General features: G+C 36.7%; 1 pseudogene; it reads left to right on the top strand.

Moving 5' to 3' along the window:
- Positions 1–807: 807 nt before the first annotated feature.
- Positions 808–13,854, top strand: LOC149257397 (casein kinase 1-like protein HD16; annotated as a pseudogene).
- The last annotated feature ends 8,479 nt before the right edge of the window (positions 13,855–22,333 follow it).

Genomic DNA, 22,333 nt, shown 5'->3' with positions numbered 1-22,333 from the left:
AATAATAAAATATTATTGATCCCATTCTTGGAATTACCACTTGGGGCAAAAATGTTGGAGGAACTAGTGCCCCCCTGCGGGTAGCCATAACTCTGCTAAGAATATGGTGAAGAGTGTGAAATGGCTCCGACGATACCATCGGCAGTGTGAGATGCCCCCAGTGCATTAGCACTGCCAAGATGAGGGAGGTCTGGAATAATGGTATAAACATAACCTGATTGAGTATAAATCAGATCATATCTCAAAGCGGTTTGGAGAGCTTCTTCCTCGATTTGAGGAAAATGGGACACGACATATTTCCTGATGGGGGATAAAAGGCTCTTGAGAAACCAATCTAGATAAACACGGTCTTTGAAAGGTGGGGCACAACATGTGCTCCTCCTTCGACTCCACTCTTGAACATGGTTAGAGAGGCAAGTAGCGGAGGATTGACAAAATGTGGTCAAAAGCTCAGTACCAGTGTCATACCTGAGAGGTAACTAGAAATAGGACAAGAACACTTTAGCAATTGTCACGAAAATGGAATGAGAGGTGGTGAGCTAGTCTACATACCATTTTGTATCATCTCCAGTGAGCGTGCATTGGAAAAGCCGAAGACAAATGGAGTCATAGGTTATGGAGTTGGATGAAAATCACATGTGGAAGGATTGGACATGGTTGGTATGATCCTCTCTAGCAATACCCTCAAACTTTGGGATGTCTAAGGGAAGCTTAGTCGGCATAGAGAGCCAACCAACATCATGGTGTATGGGGTCGTTTATCAACTAGTTTATATCCGATAGACTTAACCCAACCATAAAGGGGAGCATGGGGGCTGCCGGAACGGTTCCTGAGACAGTTCTACCTAATGTGACCACAGGTATAGCACCGGAGGCACCACCATATTGGGGTCCTACACCTGTTGTGGGTCTATACATGGTGATGATGTGTGGTGAAGGAGGTTCGAAATCAAATGAGGAATCAAAAGGACCACAAGAAGAGTTAGAATGGGGACTCGAAGGGCTATGAACTCGAACCCGATAGGGAGGATTAATACACCCAAGCGAAAACTAGGGGTGAAGGCCTAATAGTCTCCGTGACTAACACCTTGGTGGCGTAATGATGCAAGGACACACGGAACATGGAAAGGGTGAAGGGAGATCAACAATATATCTTTTGTCTCTGATGTGGTGAGATAAATTTATTATGTTAAGTCTTGGCTTGGCGGTGTAAACCAAACACCCTTCGCTTAAGGTGTGCTTGTGTGTGCAAGTGTATTAATTGATTAATCCCAAATCATGTTTGTAAAAAAGGAAAAAACTTGTTGTAAATAAATTGAAATAAATAGCAGAAAATAAACAGCAAAAGAATTAACTAAACCCCACCCAAACTGGGTTTGTAAACACTATATTGCTAGGTGGCTAAACTGATGGAAAATGCACTGAAATGGTCAAGAGATCTGAATGTCAGTGCGACTAGGATTAAGTGACTCTAAGCTGCTGGAAAGTGGTGTAGCAACAACAAAAAACCAGAGGGGAAAATCACTACAAAAAGCTAGGGAGGTGGATGAAACACCTAGGGCAACCGATGGGACCCTAAGGGAATGACCAAACAAGTTCGAATGTGAAACTATGGATGGTATCAACCTATCTTATCATATCTGAAACAAAAGGCCACAGATCTGGAAAATGTGGCTGAAAGTGTTGCAGAAACTCAGACTTCTCACTCAGCGAAACTCCTCCTAGAAAGGAAGAGTGTACTAGAAACCCTAAGGGAGGCTAAATTCAACTTCGACGAGTAAAACATAATGGATCAAGGCCTGAGCGAGATGAGACAGAGGTTAGACACCTAGCAAACAACTCTTAGTAAAACCGAGAAACAAATCTAAGAGAAACCCTAAAACCCAGAAATCATAGGTTTTGACCTGTTTTTTGATGAAATCACACTTATTGGACAAAAAGCCGCATTCTAGAGTCCAGATCGGACCTTTTTGGCTAAAAACTGTGATTTTTGCTCCGAGACTTCCAGTCTACAAATTTCAGAAAAAAGCGTTGCCTTTGCCATGACTGGTTCTTGTGACTTGTGGAAACAACCAGAAATCTTAAGGGAGTCAGAAATTTATCATATCTAGGGTTAAAAAACTAGGAAACATTAATAGAAGAGAAAAAAGAGGAAACCCTAAGTTGAAAACCAAAGGTCACCCAGGTTTTTGGATCTGAAGTATAAAACCTAGCGGAGTCGCCAATTTGTTGTAGTGTTTTCTTCTCAATGATGTATGAAAAGAACCCACTTAAGATCATGGATGACAAACAATCTCAACAATGAAAATGACTACTAAAAATTGTAGATCTGCAGCTATTGATAGAAACAAAACCTACCAAAATTTTGATCTATGTTGCAATCATAGTTAAACAGTGAAATAAAGAGTAATAACCACAAAGCATCCAATGGAAACCAGATATATAAAGAATGATTTTATTATAACACCTATGAAGGGAACAAATATATGTTACCAGTCGCCCTCTATGGGATGGGTTCTTGGCAATCCTCAAACGCTTTTAGCTTCTGTAAAGTCTCTCTCCTCTATAATGCATAAACCCAGCAAAAATATGGTGTGCGATAATGAAAATAATCAGAGTTATAACAGTGAGTGCAACAATGAAAATAATCAAAAGTGAATAATGAATGGAAACCCCTCCTATTTATAACAAAATATTGAGTTATCCTCGAATAATGAGCAATAATAAAATATTATTGATCCCATTCTTGGAATTACCACTTGGAATATTTTATTATATTTGTTTAGGAGGGAAAAAGTATTTAAACTTTTATTTAGAAATAATAAATAAATAAATGATTTGTTTATCATCTCAATGAATTAGTTAAGGAATAATAAACAAATAAGGATTTATTTAATTATTCCTAAGGGATTTAGTCAAATTTAACAAAGAATAATAATTAATTATGCTCAGAGAAAAAGAAGTTAAATAATGATTTATCTGATTATTTTTCATGATTGGATCAAATTTGACAAGGAATAATAATAAAAAAATGGGTTAATTAATTATTCCTATACGAAAATCAAATAAATAGTGATTTATTTAATTATTCTTCATGGGTTTTACTATAAATTACTTAATAAAGGTGGTTTATTAGGTTTATTTCTCATAGTGAAAGCAATTTTACTATGGTAAAATTGGCTTTACATGGTGTACTTTGATCCATCTAGTAAATTAGGCTAGATGATCAATTCTTTGGTGATAACAAACACTATCTTGGTATGGATAATGGTTGTATAAGACCTTGGATCTAGATTGTCTTTCTCTTACTTTGTTGGCAGATCACACATTCAACCACAGATTTTTGCACATATGCTTAAGACCTTCATAGAAAAAATATTTCTTCATCTGAAAATATGTTTTCATGAACCTTGAAGGTCCTCATACAAAAAAGGAGTGCAATTCCAAATGAACCTTCTCTTTGAGTTGAAAATTCATATGTAAGTATAAGCGGCCTTTGATACGCCTTTGATACCACAAAAAATCATTCCTCCACTTAAATTTTTTTTATTGCATTTTGGTCCTCCTGTATTTGTTGAATGGTCTTGCACACGTTCTCATCTTGCTACCATTCTATTGTTGCTTTGTCCGTCTAGTCAAATTGCAAAATTGTATAGGAAATAGTAAACCCTTTGTGTCTTCTTCTTTCATTAAGAGTACATTTGTCACGATATTTTGTTTTCAATTTTTGTAGATAATTTTAGTGTCATAAAATAACACCTTTGTAACCCATTTTTGTTTCTTCTCTTAAGTTAGTATTTGCTTCAAGAAGTACTTCAAACTATCATAATATGTTTTCACTTTGAAGTGTGTTCCTATAATGTATGGACACCATTTATTAATTGCATGTATCATGGACAACATTTATTTTTCATAGATGGGTTTGAGTATTTTCTTTCCTTTAAGTTGGGTACTCTCAAATGCAAGGGTCCTTCTTTTTTGCCTCAAAATTGTCCCAAATCCATGACTTGAGACATCACACTCCACAATGAAGATTTTTTTCAAGTTAGGTGTGGACAAGATGGGAGTTATACACATAGCTTCTCTAATTTTTTCAAAAGCTTTGGTTACATTTTGAGTCCAAGTAAATGCTTCATTATCTAATAATTTTGTTAGAGGCGATGCTATTTGACCAGACTTCTTCGAAAACTTGTGATATTAACTTGTCAATCCTAAGATTCGTCTAACTTTCTTCAAGGTTTGGAGATTGACCATTCCAGCATAGCTTTAATTTTGTAAGGGTCCACTTTGACACTCTCATGAGATACAGTTTGACCCAAATAATCCACTTCTTGAACCCCAAAGTCACACTTGGAAGGATTTGTGCATAGTTGTTGCTCTTTTAGTAGTGTGAAGACCTTGTCAAAATGTTGTACATGCTCTTCGCAAGATTTATTGTAGAAACCACTAAAACAAATTTTCTAAGGGTTTGAAAATAGAATTCATCAAGATTTGAAATGTTGAAGGTGCATTATTAATTTCAAATGGCATAAACAAAAATTCATAACGACCTTCACATGTTCGAAAGGTATTTTTGGGAATATGTTCTTGCCTCATTCTGATTTGATGATATCTTGAATGGAGAGACAACATAGTAAAGAGCATTTCTCAATGCAATTAATCTAATAATTCATCGACCATAGGAATATGAAACTTATCTTTGACTTTTATTTTGTTGATATTTATGTAATCAAGACACATACACCATGAACCATAATCTTTTATAATCATCACCACTAGGGAAAAGAAAGCACCCTAGTTAGGTTGAATGATGCCAATCTCTAACATTTCTTGAACCATATGCTCAATCTCACTCTTTTGTGCATATGGATACCTATAAGGGCTAAAGTTAGGTGTTACACATCTAGGTTTCAAATCAATTGCATAGTCATGATTTTTAGAAGGCAGAAGACCATTAAGTATCTCTCCAAATGCATTGGAATGGTTGTTGACTAATTTTTTGAGAACCACTAGAACATATTATATAAAAGTTTGAACATCTAATGAACATGTGTAATTACATAATGGCGTTCCTTTTTGAGTAAATTTTCCATGCTATTAGAGATTAAGAGCTCAATTTTCTCACCTTTGAAATTATCCTTTGAAAATTTTCTTACCCTAAGAGTCAACTTTTGGAACTGTTGAATGTGATTTGTAATTGGATTTATTTATTTATTTTTTTTTTTTTTTTTTTTTTTTTTTTTTTTTTTTAATTTTTTTTCTGAGTATTACCAATTGAATAAATAATGTATTTTATCTTAATATGCCCATAATGTGATATCAATTCCTCCATAAAAATGGACAAGGATACAATAGAATCATTTTTCCTTTCACAAATCCAATGATATTGTACAAATTGATTTTTTTCTAAATACGTGGATTCCATATTTACCTTTTGTAAGGTTGTTACTTGGAGTAGATCAAAGTAATTATTCATTTGGAATATCCATGTTTTAAGATTGTTAGCATCAAAGTTTCTCATATCGATCTTCATAATGAAATAATTCCTTGGTACTGAATTGAATCCTTGATGATGTGGATGAAAAATCATGATTATGGTTCAATGATTCAATATTTGTTCTCTCCAATTATGTTAAAACACTCCCAATATGTGATTGAGTTTCAAAACAATTTTTCTCTTTATTTTCATGATTTCTTGGAATCTTCATATTTTTTAGGAATCTTTTCTAGGGAATTCACATATTTTTGTATTTCTTCCTTGAAGGATTGTATTTATTCCTTATTTCCCCCATATTTTGTTCTAAATATGTAAGTATCCATCCTAAGTCAAATAGTAATTGTATACAAGAATTTTTGAATGTATAAAAGATGTGTGAAATGATTACAATGAGGGCCCTCTTATATACCTAGGTAGGTGCCCTTTCATGAATGGTCATGTCTCTAAGACATGCCTCTTCATTACTAATTAACTAACTATTTATTATTATTATATCTATATTTACATTTATTATTCTTATATGAATTATATTCATAACAACTGTGATTTACCGCTACCCTTTAAACAATTTCTAGAAGATGTGGTGAATTTGGAATTTGATGAAGAGTTTTATTATGCTAAACACTTTTTGATGGAATCATAAGTCCAAATATGAGGGCAATTAAAATTGATGAAGCTCTGAAGGATTTTTTATTTTTGTAGGAAATCCTATCTTTGAAGTGCGCGGTGGAAGTTCTCTAATGTGTTTTTAATTATGTAATACTTATCCACCAGGATTTCCAAAAGATGACTCTAAAGGAAGATCATGTTGAGCAGCGTAAGAAGAAGGTTCGACTGTATTTCCAAAATTTGACTCTGAAGGAAGATGATGTTGAGCAGTGCAAGAAGAATTTTCAGCTTGATAAGGGGGCCACACAGTGGATTAATGTTTATGATGCTCAGTCACCAATGAAATAAAGGTATGTGTCTGGGACAAGGTTATTAATATGGTTGATTAGCAATATGTTGTTCTTCACTTTTTGATACTTGATGCTTTTACTATGTCATTTGATTATTCAATTTGATTATATATAAATATTCTTTGAGCTTTTCCTCCTTTATTGATTGAAAATTTTGGATACATTTTTTTCCCTCTATTAAGTTGTGACGATACTTTAAATTAGAGATATTACACTATTTATATACATTTATCTTAATGTTAACTTCTAAAATCAAAGTTATTTATATTTTGTGGTGAGATACCACTATAATGTGACTAATGCAAGACTTGTGCAACACGTTGAGAAAGGAAATAAAGATGGTCTTTTTATAAGTAGCATAACTTCTTGCTCGAATCTGTGGGCTATTATTATGGATGTAAGAAATGGATTCACTGCACAAATTTACTAGCTTTCTCAGTGATTTCTTTACAAGGCTATATTTTTATGTGCTTCATATAAGATGTGTACATGCATGTGATAACTTGCTAAGAATTATTAATGGTCTTCACATTATGGTGGTACTTATTATTACTTGCTATGTTTTTGAAGGAATGGATCATGGAAGAATGGGAGAACAACTATTACATAAGTGCAATTGCAGGGGTCAACAATGGGAGCCCCCTGGTAGTCATGTCTAAAGGTAAGCTTCTGTAATTGTTTTCCCTTGCCAAAGTTTGATGGTTCAATAGCTGAGGGTTGTCATCTTGATCCAGGTGGCTCCAGAGACACACACGGGACAAAGAGGACTTAGCAAAGCTCAAAAATCAAAATGTTTGAATTATGCTCAAACTTGGATCAGGGCATAGATCTCGTCGTGTGAATGGTTCATCAATCCGAGTCCGAATGAGGAAGTTAGAAGAAATCAAAGTTGGGTTGACTTTTTAATGACTGGGTAGGCTTAAGGAGGCCACAATTTGGATAGAACTCAGCCACCAGATTCCGGAAAACTCTGGCCAGATTACGGGAAAATTTGTTGCCTTGTTAAAATGACCCCTATGGTCAAAAACAAATTTCCAGAAAATGCACGAATCTTGTTATGTAACAAAAAAAATTATAAAAAAAAGGGGGTGGGGGCCACCAACCCCGCCACCCCCTCCGCTCTCATAACCATCATATAGTGGTTATGGTGGGCGGGCCACCCAATGTGGACCTGACCCAACCACCTTTAGTTAATTTTAAAAGTTGTTATGTAAAGTGGGAGGGGGCAGGGTTTGATCGCCCGACCTCCTCCCCAATAAACGGATCGTAAACCAACGCGCCAACAGCTTCCATATTGAAATATCCATCCGGAATTTTAATATAAACCCATCATTTTCCCAGTGCACCCAGGGATGGAGGAACCAGGAGTGGGCATGCATTTCGATATGTGTTAATTTTTAATGTAAGTGGAACCATGATTGGGCATTTTTCAGGAGGGCTAAAATTTCACTTTGTCAGAATTTGACAAATTTTATATGGTTTCAACACTTCTCGATGCCACGAACGCAATGGCGTTGTCCATGTCTCCATCAGAGTTCTACTTTTTTCATTCATTTTTAGTATGAGGATGGAACCATGATCGCTGCAAAAACAGGGAGCGAAACCATGATCCTTGCAATTTTCCTGAGGTAATTTTTCTCCATGTCGGAATATAGTCAAGTTTACAGTCATTTTTCATGGTTTTCCACAGGAATCACAATGGCGAAGTCAGATTCGCCTTTGGAATTGCAGATTTCCCATCCACCCATGGAGCAAAATCTTTTAGGAATCTAGGGGGAATCTAAAAGATTCCTTGAGCCCCAAATTCTCAACTTCTCAGAATTCAGATTTTGGATAGTCTATTTTGCACTATTCGATGCCACAAATCTGATGGTGTGTTCAGTTTTCTCATTCTCTCATTATATTCTTCAACTACTTTTCTAAGTGGAATGCAGGTGTCAACATCCATGTGTGAGCAGTCATGCGATTGATGCTGTGAGATTGAGGGTTCGAACAGCTTCAGTAGTTTGACATCTGCTTCTTCAGATGGCCCTTGGTTGTGAGGTATATGTTGTGTTCATGTACTTCTTCTTTATGCATTGTGATGCACAGATCCTTGTTGATGTTTGATGTGGGATCTTGTTTCTTACTCATTTTTATGATTTCTACTTGATGTGATGCGGAATCGCCTATGTGATGTAATAGTTGTCATGATTCATCATGTTGTGTTTTGAGGTCCCTTTGTTGTATGTTGATGGGATACTCATGTGTCTCCATGCATGTTTGTTTTGAGATCCCTTTTATGCCATGCTGGTGGGATGCTCATCATGCATGAGTTTTATGTCATACTAATAGGTGTCTTTTGACTGAGAGTTCTTGTAACGGAACCTCTCTTAGAGCCACTCTTGCGTGAGGGCATGTTCCTTGTATGATCGCAACATCATCACTATTGACAGCACTTAATGTAGCCGCCCACACCTTCTTGACATCGAGGCCCAGAGACGTAGTCCCTCTTGGACGAACTCCGTTATCAACATTTATGTTTTTATGTTGTTGATGATTGTTTTGTTCCTCTTCTTTACAACATGCAGATCTATTCATTTATGTTCTTTTAAAAATGAAATTTAACACATTACGAAAGTAAAATATCTTGGAAGGGTCCTTCGTCACACCCGAACCTGGATCAAGTGGTATCGGAGCGGTCTTTGCGTTGATGTGAATTGCGGCGTGAACAATAGAATGTGCAGTGACGGAGGATGAAAAAGCAATGCACGAAACCATGCTCAACATTTCCAAAAGAGTGTAAATCATATATGAAACTCTATAGAAAGAGACAGAGGAAAAGGAGCGATTGCAGCCTCAATTGCAAGTCGCAGAAGAGGCCATGGAAGAACTGAAGCAAAATGAACATAATCTTCAAACAGAGAATGTTGAATTGAAGATGTGTCTACATGAATAGAAAGAGGAAAAACAAAGTTTGCTATGACAGTTGTAAGCAAAGGACGGGGCCGTGGAAAAGTTGCAGCGAGACCCATGTGAGGTAAAAAGTAGTTCTCCATCTTCATGTATGTTTCCTTGTGACGATTTCTTTGTTTTTTAAAATCATACCACAGGAATTGACTCCAAACTATTGAAGAAAATGGGGTATGAATGAAAAGGCTTGGGTGTTAATGGCCAAGGCATTGTCAACCCCATCAAAGTAAAAGAATTACCCTGTTAGGTAAGACTTGGGTATGTCAGGAAGGAAGTTGGGGGATGCACCGAGATAGCTAGCGAACCACCAACAACAGATGATGAGCAGCTCTCATCAGTTCTTTCCAAACCGACAGAGGAGGTAAAAGATGTTGATTTCCTTTCTATTTCGTCTTCACATAGTATGCTTTCCGTTGGAGATTTGGAGATCCCAATTATAGGGAAAAACATGAGGCTCCTTACCAAGACGAAGCACGCAAAGGAAGAAGAACTTGCTGTTAATAACAAAGGCATAACGCAACCATTGGAGGTTATGAAGAGACCTCAATTTAAAGGCTTGAGATACACTAAAGGACAATGCTCGAAGGTGTCAAATTCGTCTGAGACATCATCAAAATGGTCGAGGAAAGAGAATGATGGGAACACATCCCCACAATCCCATGGTAGTTTCTATTGCAAGGAAATAGCTGAGGCAAGCTCTCATCACCATGATGACATCAGAAAAGCAAGGAAAGGTATAACCACTTTCAACATACGAATGTTCATTTCGATTATAATCATGTTTTTAATGATGAACGTAAAACATGGCATCGAAAAACATGTGCCTTTTGTGGATTACATAGCCATACATTTTCTAAGTGTTGGAAAAGAATGGCAGCACACAAAAGGATGAGGCGTGAAAGACCCTCTCAATAGCATGTAAAGAAACATTTTAAGCATATCTGGAGGAAGAAAAACTATTGCGGTCATTGCGATAGAAATGGCCATCAAAGAGCCACTTGTTGGAGGCTCCATCCAAAGCAGTACCTTAAAGTCAAAGCGTCGGTGTATGAACCAGGTGAAGCAGTTTCATCGAAAAGGAAAACCACTACAAGGAGGTGACCTATTCACCTTGATAAGTGAAAAATGGTTTCTAGACATGTTGTCGTTTCATGGTCGTGCTTTTGTAAATCATTTGTTGCATTTTAAAACGTAAAAGTGATGATGTGTTTGCCATCACTTATTCAACAACAATGATGTCTAGTCTTATTTGGTGTCGCATGTTGCACTGTGAAAGTGATGTCGTGTTTCCATCACTTGTTAAAGAAGAACAATAGTGTTTGGCCTTATCTTTGTAAATCATGTGTTGCAGTGATGATGTGTTTTCCATCCCTTGTTAAAGCAACAATGATATGTTGGTCTTGTTTTCATAGCTAGGGTATTGCATCCATCTTGTTGTAAACGTGACCACCGAGTATGTGTTATAAGCTCATGGCAAGTGTGGGACGTTTGGGTCATTAGTTGGTCATGAAAGTCAAGCATGTAATTTGTGAAACAATGTAATACAGGTTGCAGAGTTTACAGGTGTCGGTTCATCGCTTAAGGCTCCGAAGAACAAAGGTGAAGGAGATGGAAGCGAGACCTTTTTAGGACGCTTGTGATGCAGACAAGGTACATAGAAGTTGCAGGTTATTTTTCATGCTTTTGGAGGACAAAAAGCTCCTCAATGGGGAGGATTGATCTAGGTGACTCCAGAGACACACACGGGACAAAGAGGACTCAGGAAATCTCAAAAATCAAAACGCTTGGATTATGCTCGAACTAGGACCAGACTGTAGTTCTCGTCATCCTGATTGTGGCGGTGTGAACGATTCGTCAATCCGAGTCCGAATGAGGAAGTTAGAAGCAGTCAAAGTTGGGTTAACTTTTTATGACTGGGCAGGCTAAGGAGGCCATAGTTTGGACAAAACCTGGCCACCAGATTCTAAGAAAATTTGTTGCCTCGTTAAAATGACCCCTATGGTCAAAAAAAATTCCATAAAATGCACGATTCTTGTTATGTAACAAAAAATATATAAAAAAAAGGGGGGTGGGGGCCACCAACCCCGCCACCCCCTCCGCTCTCATCACCATCATATAGTGGGTATGGTGGGCAAGCTGCCCAAGGCAGGCCCGATCCAATCACCTTTAGTTAGTTTTAAATTTTTTTGTGTAAAATGGGAGGGGGCAGGGTTTGACCACCCAATCTCCTCCCTAATAAACAGATCATAAACCAACGCGCCAACAACTTCCACATTGAAATATCCACCCGGAATTTTAATATAAACCCGTCATTTTCCCAGTGTGCCTAGGGATAGAGAAACCAGGAGTGGGCATGCATTTCGAGATGAGTTAATTTTTAATGCGGGTGGAACCATGATTGGGCATTTTTCAGGAGGGCTAAAATTTCACTTTGTCAGAATTTGACAAATTTTATATGGTTTCAACACTTCTCGACACCACGAATGCAATGGCGTTGTCTGTGTCTCCATCAAATTTCTGCATTTTTCAGCCATTTTCAGTATGAGGATGGAACCATGATTGCTGCAAAAACAGGGCGCGAAACATTGATCCTTGCAATTTTCCTAAGGAGGTAATTTTTCTCCATGTTGGAATATAGTCAAGTTTACAGTTGTTTTTCATGGTTTTCCACAAGGATCACAATGGCGAAGTCAAATTCATCTTTGGAGTTGCAGATTTCCCATCCACCCATGGAGAAGAATCTTTGAGGAATCTAGGGGAATCTAAAAGATTCCTTGAGCCCCAGATTCGCAACTTCTCAGAATTCAGATTTTGGATAGTCAATTTTGCACTTTTCGATTCCACAAATCTGATGGCGCATTCAAATTTCTCATTCTCTAATTCTATTCTTCAGCCACTTTTCTAAGTGGAATGCAAGGGTCAACATCCATGTGTGAGCAATCATGCGATTGATGCTGTGAGATCGAGGGTCCGAACAGCTTTAGCAGTTTGACATTCTCTTCTTCAGATGGCCCTTGGTTGTGAGGTATATGATGTGTTCATGTACTTATTCTTTATGCAGTGTGTTGCACAGATCCTTGTTGATGTTTGATGTGGGATCTTGTTTCTTACTCATTTTTATGATTCTTGCTTTATGTGACATGGAATCGCCTATGTGATGTACTTGTTGTCATGATTCATCATGTTGTGTTTTGAGATCTCTTTGTTGTATGTTGGTGGGATACTCATGTGTCGCCGCACATGTTTGTTTTGATATCCCTTTTATGCCATGTTGGCAGGATGCTCATCATGCATGAGTTTTATGTCATACTGATAGGAGTATTTTGACTGAGAGTTCTTATAGCGGAACCTCTCTTAGAGCTACTCCTGTGTGAGGGAATGTTCGTTTTATGATCGCAACATCACCTCTTGTGTACATCATCACTATTGACATCACTTAATGCAGCAGCCTACACCATCTTGACACCGGGGCCCAGAGATGTAGACCCTCCTAGACAAACTCCGTTATCAACGTTTATGATTTTATGTTGTTGATCGTTGTTTTGCTCCTCTTCTTTACAGCATGTAGATGTATTCATTTATGTTCTTTCAAAAATGCAATTTAACACATCATGAAAGTAAAAGGCCTTGGAAGGGTCCTTCATCACACCCAGACCTAGATCACATCTTTACTGTTAAGCTAGCTTGTGTGTATTCTAGGCACTCAATACACACAACAATCTTACAAGGTCAGTGATTCTTTTTCATTTAAATGGATAAACAAAAAGTGGAAAGAGGGATTCTATATTACTTCTATGGCTTCGACATGAAATAGATGGGGTGTTGTTATGTCCCTAAATGCAGGTTTTAAAGATCAGGTAAGCAATTTAATTGTGTCAAAAAAATTGTAAGTAATATAATTGTGCCAACAATGCATATAGATTTGTTGCCTTTTCTTATCTGAATTGCATAAGTATGGTAAGTAATGAAATTGTGTTAATAATGTATATAGATTTTCAGAGTTAAGGTTTATGTGAGTAGAGTATTTTGTAATGAACTTTATTTGAACCTTAGGCCAATGAACTTGATTTTCTATATCCTAGTGAGGCTATCTAAAGGCGGAGAGATCATGGGTATCGTATCACCACATGTGCCTATTTCATGTACCTGTGTCTGTACTTATTTGCACTGTTCTTGAACCTGTATGTGGTTGGGTGTTAAAATTCCTTAGCCATGCCTTAATTTTGGAGACTTTATATGTGATATCTATAGATTTGTTACTGCAAGTCTAACATATAATATGTATCCCTCTGTTGTATGTGATATCATTTGTCGTTCTGGTAAATTTCTATTTCTCCATATTGTTCTGTGAAGTGCGAAAAACATAAATTGTTTTCAGTTGTTAGGATGTTACCAAAAGGCTATTTTTAAATGTGAATTTGTTATATTTTTTTGCAGGGGAATTTGATCAAATGTGTTGGGAAGTAATTTGTTGCATTAATAAGCTAAACCAATTATATCCAAAATGTGCATGAGTCATGAGTAAACATGATTTGTACCATGCAGGGCCACCATGTGTTGCAACTTTGTGTGTTTACTTTTTTGTACTCATCTGCCTACATCCAGTTGTAGGCAATATTTTCCATTGTTTATGAAATTTATTTGGTAGTGTATTATATTAATAGATTAATGTTGTTTGTCATGAAATTGGGAAAAATATGAATGAATAAAATTTAAGTTAGTATTTTATTTATTATATGTTTGGAAGGGTTTTTAGGTATATTTTTTAGTTTATTTTGATTAAAATCTAGTAGATATTTGTTGGAATCACAACTTTGAGTTGTGAACTTTACATAATCTAAATATCCCTATATTTTTTAAGGTTTTGATTCTATATATGTAATAAATAATCTTTTTTAAATAATACAAGTCAAGATTTGGGCCATCTGTTTTGGGCTAAAAACTCTAAAATGTACATTGTTTAAACAATGCCTAAAATTAAGGCCATTGCATTTTTCTATTAAGGGTCATTGTATTTATTAACAAATGGTGCTAATCTTAGTTTGTAAAGAGGGTTCAAGCATCAAACATGTCTCCATTGTGATTTTGTTCAGTTTCAATTTCATCATCTATTTAGTGTTTCTATTTTGTGATTGTGTTCTATTTCAATCTTATCATTTATTTAGTGTTTGTATTTTACCATTCAGTGATTGTAAAATTAATGTTTAATGTTATTATAAATTTTCTAATTTAAGTGTTAAATTAGTTAATTTAAGTGGGTTAGTTAAAACATTTAATTAAGTATGGTTAATATACATAATTTTTTAATTGATTTATTTAAATTGTGCTTTTTTTGTTCTTTAGAGTATAATTTGTCTTATTTTTATAAGAATGAGATTAATGATACCTTTTCAATCACATCAACAATTTATCTTCTCAGAAGCTCTAGTTAATAATTTATTCACGAAGAGCAAATAAAATTTTAACTTGCGTGGAGACTCGATAGATTCGTCATTTCAATTATTTGAATTGGATCCAATTGACATGCATATCATTAATGTTAAAAATTTGGTTGATTTTGCATTGACAACTTTATGGTGTAAATTTTTATAAATGAGATGCATCAATTTATATTGATTGATTTATTAAAGATATTTTTTTTGTTCACCTTGGAAAAAATTCATAAGTTATTTCATTAGCATTATGATATAAATTTTGTACATACATGTTGGTGCATCTATTATGAGCATATACATGCCACTAATAGACTAACTAAACTAGTTAAAACTACCCATTGGAAGAAAATAAGATTAGTCCTCCGCAACCTACAATTTTAAGTTGAATATTAAAAAAAAAATTACATTGTTCCATGTGGGACAACTATAAACAAAAACAAATACATAGGGACACATCACCCTTTGTTCCTTGAATGTTTGAAAAGATCCAAAAAACCATTGCTGAAAAAAAAAAAAAATATGCTATGATGATTGAGAATCTGCAACCAAAACCGACACCTTAGCTTGACTCATTAATGGTTTGTGGTAGAATTCATATAAATTTCCATTCATGGATTCCGAGAAGTTCCATTGCCCAAACAACACATGAATTCCTTAGAAAGAGAGTTCATTTGTTCATTTTTTTCCTAATAAATGTGTTGAAAAAAAACAAGAGTTGATAATTCTCATTAATTCATTTACTAAAGGATCAAGTATTTTGTTTCTACAACATAACTCCCCTTTTATCCACTTAATTACTAGTTGGGAATCTCCAAAAAATTGAATATTGTTACATCCCATCTCTTTTGCAAAAAGAATCAGCTTGAGAGCCGTCAATTTTGAAAAATTGTTTGTTCCACTTCCCAAGCCCATCTTAATTTCCTAAGAATTATTTGATCAAGGTATATAAATCCCCCTATCCACATATGATTGATTATGCTCTTGTGAGGTCGTGTCAAAAAAATCCCAAGGTTTTGTTTTATCAGGTTTCTCTTCTATTATTACCTTGGAATTTTTAGAACCTCTATGCTAAGGAAATTGAGAAAGAATTAAAAGTATTGAGGACCTTGTTCTCTTTGAGCGGATGCATGTCTCATTAAGAAAAATTATTTCGCACCAACTAGACCCCCTAACAGATAATCAAAGGAATTGGTTTTTATTTGTTGAAAATAGGATTTGAAATCTAAATCCTACCACACTTCTTCTACTAAGGCCCCTTGCCATTTCAAATATGCATTGAGTTCAAATTTGCATTTGTCCCAAACTACCTTGATATAGATGCATTGTACAAAGAGATGTGAAATGGATTCTAAATCATTATTGCATAATGCACACCATCTTGATCCTTCTTTATGGAACTTTTGAATGTTATCCAAAATTTGAATCTTATCTATTATAAAGCACCACATGAAGAGATGTGTTTTTGATGGGAACTTTTCTTTCCATACGACTTTCTACCACCATTTTTGTTTTGCATTAAACCCGTCCTTCAAAAAGGAATACATAGGATTCCTTAGGGGTGTAATATCCATGAGGTGAGCCAATCCATATTAACTTGTCATTTTCCTCTGTAAGTATGATATGAGCTCTTGACAATACATCTCAAAAGAGGTTCTAGTGGTCTTTAACATCCCCCACTAGGTCTAGTTCCATTAATAACCTACCCTCTTGCCATATGGACTTAACTTTTGGGTTTTCTACATGAGATAACCTTTAAAGTATTCTTTGTATTAGGATATTGACCAAATTCCGAGGGATAAGGTGATCAATTCTTCTGCTCACTGATGGGTCCACTCCAACTATGAAGATGTTCCCATCACCTATCCTTGAAGCTAAACCCAAGCCAATTACCACAAAGGAATTTAGAACAAATCACCATATAGTTGAAATATTGTTACGAATTTTTTTATGGTTCTGAATATATTCTTCAATAGTGGCAGGAAGATGTATTCGCTCTAGACTACCTCTGTCTAGAGATATGGAGAACACAAAAATGTTTTCAATTCCCCAATCCCCCAATAACATTGGCATTGCTACTCTATCCCATTTCACTCAAGGCATGACAAGTTGATCACTGTCTCTTGCATAGAGAAATGTACAACTCATTTGCCTCAGGGCTGCCAAAATTCCTTTTGGGATGCATGCTAAAGACTCCAATAAACTAGAGTTTCCTATAACATAGATTTGACTAGTACTAAGCGTCCTACTCTTGAAAGGCATCTGAAGCTCCAACAACTTAGTCTTTCCTCTAGTTTACAATGAGCCATCTGCATACCTCATTCATGTAGTTGTTTGTCATAAGATGGAAGCCTAAGCATTTTTACCCTTCCAACAAATCATTTGTCTCATTGGGAAAACGTTTTAGAAGATTTTTTGCTTCCCCTTATTCCAAATTCTAAACTAATATGGAAGATTTTTTTCCATTTACAATCATTCCAACAATCGTAAAAAAGAGGGATAATGCTTCATGTATTTTTCCTGCATCTCACCTTGATTCGTCACAAAATATTAGAGTGTCATCTATGAATTGAAAATGGGAGATTGCTAGAATATGAGCCACTAAGGTTCCTTTGAAAATCCCTCTCCTTTTTAAGTCATGCAAAATCCTACTTAGCCTTTTAGCCACTAAAAGTAAAATGAGGAGTGATAACAAGAATCCCTCTTTAATTCCTCTTTTAGCATGAAAGAAATGGGATGTTGAGTAATTGATTAACACAAAAAAGAAGACTGTGGAGAGTGTTGGAAATACTGAGGGGGGACCAATATTTCATAAATTTCAACAATTAAAGTTCATAGAGCATTAACCGATAACAACACATCAAGAGTATACAAGAATTATATGAAAATTTTATTTATATTACAAGGGAAGCTACAACTTTTGGTTTACTAGCTACAACTAGAATGACTACAATTCCAAAATATTTATCAGCCACTACTAGAAGGAGATACAACCTATGGCTTACAAACATCCACTAGAATGAGGCAAAAACCTCCTGAAGGAAGCCAAAACTTCCTTTCCTAGCACTACCCTCCCACCCTTAATAATAAAATAACCTTGGGCTCCCATCCCAGGAAAAATGGACCTATTACACAACATTTGTCATTGTCCTTGTACTCCCCATTCCACAATCCCGGAGGACCTATATGGTGACCCTCATGTGTTTTCCCATCATGAAGAAACTCCCATTATGTCCCTCTTCATGAGAAGAACATTTCCCTTTTGCATTGTTGGGCGTGGGATCCCCTAAGGGTAGTTTTGGGGCTAAGAGCCCAAATTTTGGTCCAATTTTGTAATTCCAGTGTAAAGACTCCACATTGTATGGGTGCGGCACGTAGTTGTTAAAGAGTCATAGGGTTGTCCGCCCTCATTTTGATAATTTAATTTCGGCTGTAGAATATCTACCCATGGTCTGCGGACCATGGGATTGTATAAATAGAGCAAAGCTCTAAGTAGTCAAAGGCATCGAGGATCCAAAATGGATCTAAAATAGACTCATAAGTCTAAAGTGTTCCTCATAGAGGAAAATGAAATTCAAGGGCTGCTCTTGGGAATAGTCCCATTGCATAGATATTTTCATTCTAAATCTACTGCAATTTTAATGGGCTAAAATGGACTTCGGGTGAAGAAGTTATCGCAGAAAGAAGTTTGCCATGGTCCTTTGAAAAGGAGGCAAATTCTTATAAAAATGGCCTAAAAGGTTCATTGAAGAAATCGCATCGGAAAAAGCCAAGGGGAGAACTTAAAGCAAAGGCGGAAGGACCCTCGATTGCAACCTCTGACTTATCGCATCGGAGGTAGGCCTTCGGCCGATATCAAGACCCCAGGCACAACGACATGCGATTATGCGATTGCAATGAGAGCTTACAGCCGTTGGATCCGGGTAGGAATGGACAGTTGCGATGGAGTCGACGATCGGAATGATCGGGGCAATCATCGATCAGAGGAGTAGAGGCATAGACCTCACCGATGCGATATGCGAGGTGCAATATCGACGATCGGCGGATCAGTGGTCGGCATAACCAAAGGGAAGACCCCACAGGGCCATTGCGACAGCGATATTGCGATATGTGATAAAGCGATGGGCTGATGTGTGATCGCACGCCAACTGTCAGATCGATGAGTAGGATCAATGGTCAAGATCTGATTCGAGTGATCGCTGATCGGGCAATCGGCGGATCCACGATACAAAGGGTCGTTACATGCGATTGCGACTTGCAATTGTGATATGCCGATAAGGGGCGGACCCGATGGAATTATAGACCCGATTTCATAAGTTTTAAAATCCAGGAATTTGGGATTTTCAATGTATTCCCGTGTATTGAGGTTTTTTTGACCTCCCGCTTATGTGATGCAATTGTAATATTGCAACCAAAGGCGAACCCGATAGGGATTATGAGCACGATTTCATAGATTTTGAAGTCCGAGATTTTGCGCCCGATAGTGTATTTCTGTGTATTATCTCTGTGTATTGGAAATGTGATTATTTTCGGAATTAAGGTAGAGAAAGGCCATCAATTCCTTTGTTACTACCCCTGATCATTGCGCCACGCTGCAAGCGAGTGTTTTGTAATAGTGATGTGTTTGTAATGCATAGAACCACAGAGCCAGAAGCCAGAGGGCTAACCGAAGAGACAAAGGAATGATCACACACAGAGAAACGTACAGGAAGCCGCAGAGCTAGAAGGAGGCCTCACAAAAGCCAAAGAGCATCATTGAGAGGCAGCATAGAGAGTTTTGGAGTTGCTTGGAGGTTGAGTGAAAATCAAAGAGCTCAGAGAAGCCAAAGCGAAGAGCCAGAGCCGAGAGAACAACAAAGAGATCAAATGATCCAGTTGTTGCTGGTGTCCAAAGTGTGTTGAAGATAGAAGAAGGTATTCGAGAGATAGTGAAATAATTCTAAGGGATTTGGTGCAAGCTAGAGCTCAAGATAGTTCAGAGCGTTGATTGAAGGAGTCTAGTCCAGAGTAGCCTAGATCTATCTGCAGAGTATGGACAACCAGTAGGATAAGATGGTATTTTAAATCCATAGGTTCAGTTGTAAACAAGTGGAGTTGAGCATGGAGCTTGTAAAATAATTTACACCGTAATCCCAGAGAGCCTAGTCAAGTTGACTAGAGCTCACGGAGATGTAGCCCAAGAGGTTTGGGTGAACTCCATATTATATTGTTGCCTTATGTGTTTGCTGGTTTTTTTCTTTATTTACTGTTATGTGTGTTTAAATATCAGCATAAGCAAACGTACACAAGCACTTGAATAGTCTAAAAACAAACACAAGCATACACCTATTTCAAGTTCCTTTTGATTCCGCAATTGCTTAATCATAAGGTCTTGGGAATATATAAGTTTTGGAGTGGGAGAGGTTCTTGCAAGCTTGACAAGAAGCCTTTAGTGCCCCATTTCAGTTCAGGCGGTATCAGAGCCTAGGATTGATTAACCCCACCTTCAAAGAAGGTTATATCAAATCTGGTTATACTAGAGAAGGTGGTCATGAAGCAGGTTGCATCATGATGCAAGTGGTACCAGTTTCTGCTTGTTGACTTGAAAGGTGCTCAAACAGTAGCAAGGATTTTGTTGTTTGATTGTTTGTAAATTGACTATTGTGTGAGTTTGCAGAGGTGAAGGGAAATCTACTAATAGCTAAGTCCAGGAGAGGACAAGAAGGAAGAAGGGCTGAAGGCATTTTTCTTATCTGAAAGGACCTCAAGGCAATCCTTGAAGCACAAGAGGTTTGTTGCAAAAGGTTTCTTGAATAAGCTCTTTGTTAATCTTGTTTGAACTTCTTTTGTTCATTTTCATAATGACAACTTCTACAAGTGAGTCATCAAAATATTCTTTCTTCACAAGATTCTTTGATGAAGACATGAAGCAAGACTTGTTCATCATGATGGACAAGGTGAGAGAAATGTATAAGGATGGAAGAAAGAGCAGCATACTTAGAGAGCAATTGAATTCCATGGAGGAAGAGAAGCAGTTGCTTTCTGAAAAATTGCAGGAAATGGAGAGGCAACTTCATATTGAAAATATGAACCTGAAAAGGATGCATGAGTTGGAGACACAACCCTTTGTTGCCAAAGAAGCCTTAGTCAAGTATCATCTTGAAGAAGAGGTAAACAATTCCTGTTTGTCTTCAAATTATTCTAAGAATGCTTATATTGGTTCTTTTGAAAAACATACCAGAGGCATAGGGTCCAAGTTAATGTCCAAGATAGGCTATGAAGGAAAAGGCTTGGGAAAACATGCCCAAGGTATTGTTGAGCCAATAATAGTTGATGAAAGGCCTAAGTATTTAGGTCTTGGCTATGGATAGTCTTATGGAGAAAGTTCCAAAGCTGCCATGAAGGCCATTGAAACAGTTCCAAGAAGGAGTTTCATTGTAGGTCTTCTACCTCAAGAGTGTGAAGATCGTATTCGTGGAGAATGCAATAGCTTGAAACATCATTTGCAAGATGCAGGTGTTCATAAGCATACACTTAAACCAGAGAGTTGTGGAAACTCTGAAACCATTGAAGAGGTTGATGGTGTTCAAAAGGGAGCTACTTCTTCATTTGATTCACCTCCTCAAGAAGGAAATAAAGGTGAAAGAGAAAGGTATAAATCTGGTTCTAATCATACTCCTTTTGATTATATTAAGCATGATAAATTTCCATATAAGCATGGGAAAAAATTGCATGTTCCTTTTGTGGTTAGGATAACCATAATGTTCCTAGATGTTGGAAGAAAATGGCCACATACAGGAAACTTTTGAAGGAAAGGAAGCAAGAAGCCAAAGGTCCACTGGACAAAGAAAATCATGCTGTCAAGAGGATGCACATGTGTTGCACCTACTGCCATAAGCAAGGACACATTGTTGAAAAGTGTTGGACTCTGAATCCAAAAATGCTTCCACAAAACTTGAAGAAGGTGGAAAGAGAAAATGGCAGGAATGGAAAGAAAGATTCCATGATTGATGTGCTTCAAGATGATTCACATGTTGATGTTGATGCGTAGGCAAAGGTAGCACCTTTGAAATGGATTAGTAAGAAATGGTTAGAGTTCTTATCCAATTAATATTGCATGTCTATTGATGAATCTATTTGCATTTCTTTGTTAATGGAATGCAAGTTGCAGGGTTTTACCAAGAAGGTGAATGAAAAAAGTTGAGCAGGAGACTTACTTTGTTGTTGCAACATTATGTTCATTTCAGCTTCAAAAGTATAGTTTTCTTAAGAAAAAGTTGAAGGATGAAATGCATGCATGAGAATGATGTGCATGAACACAAGGATGTTGATGATTTCCTTGTATTTGAACATGTGTGTGTAATTACCTTGAAGGGTTGATTGCTTTGTTTTAAACATGCATGTAATATTGACTTGAGAAAAGTTGATTTGGTCTCCAAGATGGAGATAATGATGAAGTGTTTCATCTTTTGAAAAGAATCCTTGAGATCTTTTCTACATGCTTGACTTGAAGGG

This window comes from Pinus tabuliformis, chromosome 6, assembly GCF_031772625.1.
Source record: "Pinus tabuliformis cultivar Carrire ecotype Pingquan chromosome 6, CPIR1, whole genome shotgun sequence".
Classification (NCBI taxonomy): Eukaryota; Viridiplantae; Streptophyta; class Pinopsida; order Pinales; family Pinaceae; genus Pinus; species Pinus tabuliformis.
Note: the sequence above shows the minus strand (reverse complement) of the source record. Positions and strands in the feature narration are given on the sequence as shown.